We start from the raw sequence: 10,561 nt of genomic DNA on the forward strand, positions 1-10,561 counted from the left end.
TTTAACAGGCTTCTCTGTGGAGCCTAAAAGAATGCATGTAAATAAATGCAGTTACTTTTTTTAAGTGCAGAATCAAAGCTTTTCTGTACTATATATTAAAAAAAAAAAAAAAAAACACATTAAAAATGCTGTTTCACATCTGCACCAGAAAAGCACCAAATAAAGGGGAAAAGGCCTAAAAAAATTCAGCGAAGATGGAATAATCAGAGACAGTTGTTATGATGTAGTTTGGTGCAGACACCAGAAGAAAGCAAAAAACACGTGGCAATGTGAAAACACAGCCTTTTAATAGAAAAAAAGTCAGATGTCATTAGTGAAGACTTCATCAAGGTGAGGAAACTCTGGCTGATACGACTATGATGAATGAAGGAACTAAAAATTAATCCATAGGTCCCAACTAGAGACGAGCATGACTCACAGATAAAGTCATGTCAGTCCTGGCTAATCAAATGCTGCGTCAAGGAAGCCGGAAGGTAAGAGATTCTTGGGCATCCGGTCCGACCATCAGGTACAACTGACCTGGAGCCCGTGAATCGATCTGCTCATCTCTAGTCCCAGCCTCCCCGGATGTAGCAGGACAATCCTTGATTTGGGTATACGCCTCGAAGTCTAAGGCTAGTTTCACACTTGCGTTGAACGGTATCCGTTGCATTGCGTTGTGTGACGGATGCAACAGATATGTTGCATATAGTGGCACAATGGATGCAACGGATGCTGCAAAACAACGAAATCCGTTTTGATTTTTTTTTTACAGTTTACCGGCGGCAGACTATTGGGAATGATCAGCTGATCGCTCCCAGTAGCCAATCGCCGGGTGATCAGCTGATCGCTCCCAGTAGCCAATCGCCGGGTGATCAGCTGATCGCTCCCAGTAGCCGGCCGCCGGGTGATCAGCTGATCGCTCGGCCGCCGAGAATGTGTGCGGGCAGGGCCGGCTCCAGGTTTTTGTGGGCCCCGGGCGGAAGAGTCCCAGTGGGCCCCATCCACACACAGACACCGATACGAACATATACATATTTAAAGACAAACTCACAAAAATACATATAAACAGACAAATATATACAGTCATATACACTTACAGACACACACACACAAGTCTGCTGCATACAGACAGACACACACACACACAACTCTGCTACATACAGACAAACACATACAGCTCTGCTACATACAGACAAACACACACACAAACTCTGCTACATACAGACAAACACACACAACTCTGCTACATACAGACAAACACATACAACTCTGCTACATACAGACAAACACATACAACTCTGCTACATACAGACAAACACATACAACTCTGCTACATACAGACAAACACATACAACTCTGCTACATACAGACAAACACATACAACTCTGCTACATACAGACAAACACATACAACTCTGCTACATACAGACAAACACATACAACTCTGCTACATACAGACAAACACATACAACTCTGCTACATACAGACAAACACATACAACTCTGCTACATACAGACAAACACATACAACTCTGCTACATACAGACAAACACATACAACTCTGCTACATACAGACAAACACATACAACTCTGCTACATACAGACAAACACATACAACTCTGCTACATACAGACAAACACATACAACTCTGCTACATACAGACAAACACATACAACTCTGCTACATACAAACACATACAACTCTGCTACATTCAGACAAATGCACACAACTCTGCTACATTCAGACAAACACAACTTTGCTACATACAGACAAACACATACAACTCTGCTACATACAGACAAACACATACAACTCTGCTACATACAAACACATACAACTCTGCTACATACAAACACATACAACTCTGCTACATACAGACAAACACATACAACTCTGCTACATACAGACAAACACACACAACTCTGCTACATACAAACACATACAACTCTGCTACATACAGACAAACACATACAACTCTGCTACATTCAGACAAATGCACACAACTCTGCTGCTCTGTGGGGCCCACACCCGCGGCTTGGCGGGGACAGCACTCGCGGCTTGGCGGGGACAGCACCAGCGGCACTGGCAGCACCCGCAGCTCGGCAGGGCCCACACCCGCGGCTCGGCGGGGCCAGCACCCGCGGCACTGGCAGCACCCGCGGCTCGGCAGGGCCCACACCCGCGGCTCGGCGGGTACAGCACCCGCGGCACTGGCAGCACCCGCGGCTCGGCAGGGCCCACACCCGCGGCTCGGCGGGGCCAGCACCCGCGGCACTGGCAGCACCCGCGGCTCGGCAGGGCCCACACCCGCGGCTCGGCGGGTACAGCACCCGCGGCACTGGCAGCACCCCGCGGCTCGGCAGGGCCCACACCCGCGGCTCGGCGGGGCCAGCACCCGCGGCACTGGCAGCACCCGCGGCTCGGCGGGGCCCACACCCGCGGAATCGGCGGGTGGGGGCATTGGCAGGGGCCAGGGCATACATCCAGGGGGTAGAAGCAGCTCACCGGGGCCTATAATGGGGAGGCGGGGAGGGCACTTACCCGATTAGGTCACGGTGGAGAGGGGGCCCACACAGCGCCGGACAGAAGCTCGCCTCCTTCATCTGTGGGACTGAGAAGGCGGTAGCTCCGCCCACAGATGAAATTCAAACGAGGATGTCTGCGCGCCTTAAAGTGACGGCGCCGCAGATTGCTGCCGGGGACCGCAGAACTGTAAAGGCGAGTGGGCCCCGGCCAAGGGACAGGAGAACTGACGAGGCCGAGTGGGCCCCCCCGGCTCTCCAGGGCCCCGGCATTTGCCCGGGTTTGCCGGGTGCTGACGCCGGCCCTGTGTGCGGGGGCGGAGTGCAGGGTGGGTGGCCATGGCGCTGAGGACAGGTAAGTGTGTGTGTGTGTGTGTGTGTGTGTGTGTGTGTGTGAATGTGTGTGTGTGTGTGTGTGTGTGTGTGTGTGTGTGTGTGTGTGTATGTGTATACACATGTGGAGTGGAGTGCGGGAGGGGGCGGAGCCAAGCGGGGAAGTGTCTGGCTCCTTGCACACGTAGCCAGGGCGGGTATAACTAGGTAAAGCACTTTGCATGGTTACCCGATATTTACCGTGGTTACGGGTGCAGGGAGCCAGAGAGAGCATGCGCAGTGAAATCCTGAGGATTCCGCTGCTCAAAAAAAAAACGTTACATGCTGCGTTCCTCCCGCTGGGCAGAAGCAACGGAGCGTCGCCCAGCGGAAGCAACGCAGGTCCTTTTGGCACAATTCGTCATCCATACAAGTCTATGGGAAACAGCGGAATCCGTTAACGGATTCCGCTGTTTTCCAAAAGGGCGGATTGTGACGGAAGGAAAAAAACGCAAGTGTGAAAGTACCATTAGGCGTATGCTGAATGTACCTCACTACCACCATCCCTCTGACAACTCCTGCCAGGGTATAAAGAAATGGTGAATGAGTGTGGCTTGGGGCGTGGCTAGGGTATGGTCAAAATTTCCCACGCCATGCGTACGTAAGGGGCTAGACTATATCCGTATGCTTCTGCCAGAAAGACACCAACTGTGTTGTATTATAGTAGTGTGAACTGTGTCATGTGTCTTGTGTATAGTATTTTTATGCATAGAGTATAAGTGTTGCCATCTAGTGACGGGAGCTAGGTAGTGCTCATAGATGTAAATATTGGAATCTGCTTAGCAACAAGATGACTATCTAGGAAATAGTTAAACTGTGGGAATAGTCAAAAAGGGGAGGAGACAGGTGCAGTGAACAGGATGACTCCACCTTATATACAGTAGTTAGGGACTGATTAGTGAACGTAGGATGTACAGGTTGCTCAATACCCTGGACTATAGCTACTGGGTTGGAGTTATCCCAAAAAGTAGTCTACCAACAGTGAGACAGCATGAACCCTAAAGAAGCAGCCAGACACACGGATGTGTGGCCTCTTAAGCCGGTTCGTGTCAGAAACGGGCGACCTCTACCATGGAAAGGTCTACTGGAGGACACGTCGCATAGGCCTAGGCGAACAGGCCGGTATTGTAACGGACACAAGATGAGCAGAGTCCAGTCAGCGATAGTACTGCTAATGAGAGGGTCCCTGTGGGTAGGATGCCAACCATGAGTCATTAGGGGGACCAGATGACTCCGATCGGCAGGACTGTGATGCCAGACTGGGTGGTGGAGTATAGACCTATTCTGTTGAAGATGCTATTACCAGAGGGTATGAAGGAATATTACGTGTGTTGTGTGCTATAATAATGGCTCCTAAATTAGTCAGTTTGTGGACCTACTGTCGACCAAGCCTCCGGCCCATTCCAGCAGAGGTGAGCAGCTAGCAGATGGCAGTAGTCTATCATCCTACTCAGAACCTTCGGAGGTGTCTGCGAGGGTAGACTGTGGATAACTCCATATTCCCCTCCTGTCCATATTGGCTAGACTCAGTCACCGGGGCTAGGACAGGAGTTACCAGGTAATGTTCCCTGCCATAGTAACTGTATTTCTGGGCGACCCTCCGGAACCAAGGGGTAAGTTGGTGGTTTGATAGAAGTTAAATCTAAGATCGATGACATGCTTTGTAACAAAACAAATGTAGAAGATGTTCTGCCCAGCATGAGAGGCTTTGTTGCTGTGAACCGAAAGTGTGTTGAAGTTAAACTAAGTTGTAAAGTTGGAACTGTTGAACTAAAAAAACAGAAATAGAACGGTTTGCCTCAGTATTTGTTTTCACTCCCGGAGGGACCCAAGTCGCCTGAGCCATCGGTGACTCACAGCCGCTCCACAATGTATGACGCACACGACACCACTCCTCGCATCCAGACAGGTTCCTCAAACTGGCTAATACAATAGACCCCTTGATGGCCGGGGCATGGACTACAGGGACTACATGCCCACAGGGGCGTGCTAACATGCTATTCAATGCCCACTGCCAGCGTCATCACCAGCGGTGATGCACGTACCTGTCCATTGCTACAGCCTCAGATGCCAGGCACTGCGCATGATCAGGTCACTACACTTCAGGTCATTTGCACTATGAAGCCGGGTGTACGTGTCCCGGTTTCAGAGAGGTCTACTGCGCAAGACTGAAAGTGCCGGGACTTATGATCACACACTGCCCGGCGTCTGAGGCTGTAGCAACGGACAGGTACTTGGTCACCACTGGTGATGATGCTGGCAGTGGGCATTGAATAGCATGTTAGCACACCCCTATGGGCATGCTAACATGATAGGAGGGTGGAATAAGCGCAGGAACTAACGCCCTTGTGACTAGTCCCTGCGCTCATTAGCATATCATAAAGGATCTTTAGAAATACTGTTACTAAGGATCCCTTTTTCTATGCTACTGTGGCGCCCTGGACAAGCCAGGACGTCACAGGTACTGCAACAACACACCCCACACGCCGGTTAGGCACATCAGTCACACACAAAAATCCTTGTTGCCTCCCTCCAGGGGCTGATGTCCACACCAGGTGGGGTGGAGCCAGGCGGTTGGCCCCACCCACCGAGGAGTTCACAGTCCTGGAGGCGGGAAAAGGAAGGCAGTTTGAGTGCAGTGAGGGAAAGTGAAAAGAGAGGAGTGAAGTGGTAGTGGAGCAGACTGACCGTGTCCGGGTACGTGGCCCGGGCACAAACAGCAAGGTTGGCAGACGGTGGTGGCCATCTGCAGGCGAGGCCGATTGACGCACAACCGTAAGGTCCGGGGACGGGCGGTGGCCTGCCGGTACCGGACCGGGGAGCGAAAAGAAGCCAGCACCGCTCGGCAGGGCCTAAGGACCCCGACCAGGCTTGCAGTCGCTGTTAAACCGGTCAAGTCCGTCAGCAACGGTAACCTCCGGGGTTTCCCAGCAGCAAAGACCCGACTGAAGGCAACCGCTCAACCGTGAAGGGAAATACAGCTACCGCTACAGCTAGAGTTCCCAGGGCCAGAGCCTGCGGGCAAAAAGGGGCTCCTCTGGCAAATACACCGCTGGGGAGCGGGCTACCGGTGGGAAGCCATCGGAGCCGACAACACAACACAGGTGCAGGGAGAGACAGTCACTGCCAACCTACCGGGAGTGACCATCGCAGCCGGCTGCGGGACCCATCCATCCAGCTGTTTGTTTTACCAGAGACTCCGTCTACGTTATTGGCTGAGTGAGTACCATCATGCCGTCTGGCATCGCGCTGCCCTCCCGCGACCCTGCACCTCACCAAACCCCGCCATCCACCTTCCAGTCACCATCATCGGGCCCCGGGACCACCAAATCCCCCTACCCATGGTGGGGAGAGAAAAACATCTCGGCTGCTCCCTGTCATTGCTCCCAGGATCCCCGTCTAGAGCAGCGGTGGTGTCCCAACCTCACCACAACCGTGGGTGGCGTCACGGACAACATCCCCAAACCAAACCATCCCCTTTTCACTCACGGGCGAGGGGCGCCCGGATCCGGCCCACCGCTCGAGCCACCGAGCAGCATCGCCGGACCCGAGCGTGGTGAGCGCAGCGTCCCCTCCCCGCCCGCGACACTACTATAGGCTGGGACTGCTAGGCAGGGATTAGCAATATGCATCGAGAACTGCTCATGGCTCTGGGTGCATGTTACACAGGACAGGTTCACTTTAACACACTCAGCTGTTAATTTATTCTGAATTTTCTAGGAAGAATAACAGAGGAACGCAGTTCTAAGATGAGATGCTCCAGAATAGTTATTTTATAGGGAATATAAATATTTTTATAAATCAGATGTGTCAGTAATGCTGACAGGTCCTCTTTAAGAATTTATTTTAACCAGAAAATGTGCATAAAAACTGCAATCCCCCAATGCACAGGATGCATTACTTATTCACTACAGTGCATTTTAATATAATGCTCTGCATACTAAACAAGACATCAATGTTTTATAGAGCATATATTACTCAGGGCTCTTGGATCCCTCAGGTCCTAGTATTCACGTTTCATAATGACTGCCAGAAATGAGCAAATTCCTCCAATACCTCTGCATGGATCCGTTTCATTCCACATAACATGGGGTAATGTACATTTCCATTTGCTGCAGTTATCAATAGTGTCCAATGACATTCCTCTGATAGTAATGGGGTCTTACATAATTTCCCAGCTGTTCCCCCAAACATACAGCCTGCAAATCTCAGGACTGGAGCAGCCAGCAATGCTGCATTGTTAACAATGACATCTGCTTTTGGGGGAACTTTCCTTCTTGAATAACCCAAGTATTTTATTGTGCAACTTCCCTACATTTGTCACAAGGGCTTGGTTGCCAAAGGGTTGACCTACGGCAATGGAGGAGATGGAGATTACATAAATGTCTCAGGAATTCCACCATGACATGATAACATCAATAGATTTTTAGTTTTATTTTTTTCCCCCAAATAAAAGCAACAGGAAGGAGCACTTTCCTCTAAAATCAGTCACCAGTGCATACAAGTCTCTGTGCTCAAGGCGCCTATACACAGTAGACAGCTGTCCACCACTTTCATTTCATAGCTATTTTCCCATCGCCCCATACACCTGCATGTTTGGATCTTTCTAAGGCTACTTTCACATATCAGCTTTCTGCATTCAGACACAATCCTTTTTTTTCCTGATCCAACAGATTCGGCAAAAAATGTAAAAACCGTATCCACCGGATCAGTTTTTTAACGGATCCGTTATCCGTTATGTCCGTTTTTTTGCTGGACCCGTTTTTTCTAAACATTGGCGCATGCTCAGTTTACAAAAATGGATCCGGCAGCCGCTTCCGTTTTTTGCCGCATTACACTGGATCCGGCGTCCATAGGCTTTCATTGTAAAACACGCCGTATTGCGCCGGATCCGGCGCAATGTGGTTTTTTTGCCGGACAAAAAAACCGTTACAAGATATGTTCCCTCCGGCCACCGCTTTAGGCAATTATGACGGATCCGGCAAAAGCCGGATGCAACGCAAGGCCATCAAGCACAATCCGGCACTAGTACAAATCAATGGGGAAAAAACGGATCCGGCGCCGGATCCGTTTTACCCGTTTTTTTTCCGGATTGTTCCTGATGGAAAACAACTGATGTGTTAAAGTAGCCTAAATAAGATAGAAGGGAGTTATGCCCTATTTAGAGAGTACAATAGTAAGTGAATAAGAGCTCATCCCCACCTGCTGACCAGCCTAAACATGCCGGCAATCAACTGATCAAAGAGCAAAAAGCATACAGAAAAATGATCGTCATAGGCAGCACATCGTGATAGATGGGGTGGGTAGTCATAGTGATTACTGCCCCCTGTTTGTCCGTCCTCCCCCTGTTGTTTATGCTAATTCTATTATAGAATAATTTTACTGACTAGAAGGACCTGTAGTGATGTCATACCCATATGACTAGAAGGGGCGAAACCTCAGCCAACAGAAAAATGTTGCTTCCTGGTATCAGTTGGCTGAGGCCCTGCCCCTTCTGATCACATGGATGTGACATCAGCACAGGTCCTTCTAGTCAGTTAGTAAAACGATTCTATAATAGAACAAATAACAGGGGGAGGACGGACAGGCAGGCGGGCAGTAATCACTATAAATATCCACCCCAGCTATCAGCTGATCGGCAGCTGCTGCCACTCAAAAAGCTGTTCATTTTACAAACTTTACTTGCTTGTGTTTCAAAACCTATACATCCTAGCTGCCAACTAAAGGTGTGTATAGAATCAGCCTGATGGTGCCAGTATAGCACTGGCTTAGGTTATACAGGACAATCCTGGTGATTGGTGTGCTTTAAGTAGTGACAAATTATGTCCCCCTATGACATCGGTCACACACCACTAAGACCAGCCCTGCTTATGCTATCAACTTACCTCAAGCTAGTAGAAATTATATTCATTTTTTCTCCTGTTACACCCATAAAGCTGGGGCACAACCAATGTTATCGCTGTTCAGTAACCCTTTCACGCATTGGCAGACACAGACACAAAAGGGCCCCTGTATGAGAAGAATATGAGAGCTCTTTGCATCCAAAGAAAATGCTAAATTGCACTTGCTTTGGAGATAGAAATGGGCCCCCTGACCTCCTGGGCCCCTGTGGCTACACAGGTTGTACGAGTAGTATGTCCGCCCCTGGCTTAACGTCCTGGATAAAAAAAGCTGCCTTAGTATTACTATGGGAAAAAAATATTGAATTGGAAAAGAAAATCCTAAACAGATCATTCAGCCCCATTCACACACCCGTGAACTATACGGGACATCACATGTAACACGGATGGCATCGGCTTATTACATGACAGATTCATAGCTGTGTGAGCTTGGGGCGGGAATTGGACAGGTCTCAGTTTTTAAAAGGACCATCGGAATTCACCCATAGAATATCACGTAATCTCCATGAAACAGACGCTGATTTTCCAAACTCCTGAACGGCTTTGCTGCCCAGTGCAGGAGCAGAAGATAGATCACTTTGTATATAGGCAGATTTGTTATTAAGAGGGGATTGAAAATAGGTCATACATCAGCAGATAATAAATGGGAGCACGTAATCTATAACCTTGCGGATTCTCTAAAATACGTAGCGACACTCTCCGAGCCATCACTTTATCCCAGGTCATGGGGATGGAGAATCCACGGCTATTAATGTGGCTGTGGACACCAGATGGCCAGAGATTCCGGAGCTCAGCTGTGCTGGTAACTGGCTGCAGGATCAGAGCTGAGCAGCTTGCAGGGCCCAGTGCTGATGCCATGCTTATGTACAGCAGGATCGCAGGCTAGGATGTGACCAGGTGCCTTTATACATGGCCTAGTGACTGCAGTTACCTGTACAGGGGTCCCTATAGTTGGACACACAATAGGTACAATGTGCAGTGTCCATCTCCCACATAACCACTCCCCCTCACATCCTCTGCCCGTGCCTGGCATTGTGTCTGTGCCCCCTAATCCCCGCACTCCCCCCTACACATAATCCTCTGCATGGCTTCTGCCGCACAATGTGATCGCGCACGATGTGATCTCTCACCTCCGTCCGATCACCGCTGTCCCCGCCGCCCTGCGCTCGCTGCAGTTTGGAATCCCCTCCAGGTCCCCGGAGCAGCCGCGGCCTGTGACGTCACGGGTTTAAAGCGCCGGCCCCGGCCCCCTGCGCGCAGCCAATGAGAGGCGGCCCCGGCCCGCGCTCCCCAGATGTTTCCCATCCTGGAGGTGTGGAGCCGGGGGGAGGGGCGGGGGTCTGTACAAATAAAGTTCTGGCGCTGGGACAAATACAGAACACACATGTATTATGTCACCCACACAGGTAACATCCTCTGCAGACCCCGCTGTACAGCAGTAATGGGGGAGGGGGCGCATCGGAAGCATGTGGCAGGCTCCACATTCGTCTGCGATGAGATGATCACAAATGAGACGATGCACAGCAATTCCCTGCCTCCAGGGCCCTGATGTGGCACATACTCCAGGGTACATGGCTAGCAACATTCATGATGTGATTTAACAGGCAGCATAGTTGGGCTACATTCACACATACATGTGCATTATTACATCAGACAGAAACAGACTGGTTTTCATCCGTTTTTTTCTCTCACCCATTTGAAGGAATGTCTTTGATCCCAAGCCAATAAAAAGCTTTTTGGATTCGTCATGTTTTTGTACCGCCTCACAGGGCAGGTGGTTAACCTAC

At 50.1% G+C, this 10,561-nt stretch overlaps 1 protein-coding gene across 3 annotated transcripts in view; it reads right to left on the bottom strand.

The window, feature by feature from the left end:
- NCKAP5L (NCK associated protein 5 like) overlaps positions 1–9,988 on the bottom strand; it is a 154,364-nt gene extending 144,376 nt beyond the window's left edge. For all 3 annotated transcript variants that reach the window (XM_075336916.1, XM_075336917.1, XM_075336914.1), the window contains exon 1: positions 9,905–9,988. The gene's annotated coding sequence lies outside the window, so the exon portion shown is untranslated. The remainder of the gene's footprint in view (positions 1–9,904) is intronic.
- Between the last annotated feature and the right edge of the window lie 573 nt (positions 9,989–10,561).

The sequence above is a fragment of the Anomaloglossus baeobatrachus genome, chromosome 2 (assembly GCF_048569485.1).
Source record: "Anomaloglossus baeobatrachus isolate aAnoBae1 chromosome 2, aAnoBae1.hap1, whole genome shotgun sequence".
Lineage (NCBI taxonomy): Eukaryota > Metazoa > Chordata > Amphibia > Anura > Aromobatidae > Anomaloglossus > Anomaloglossus baeobatrachus.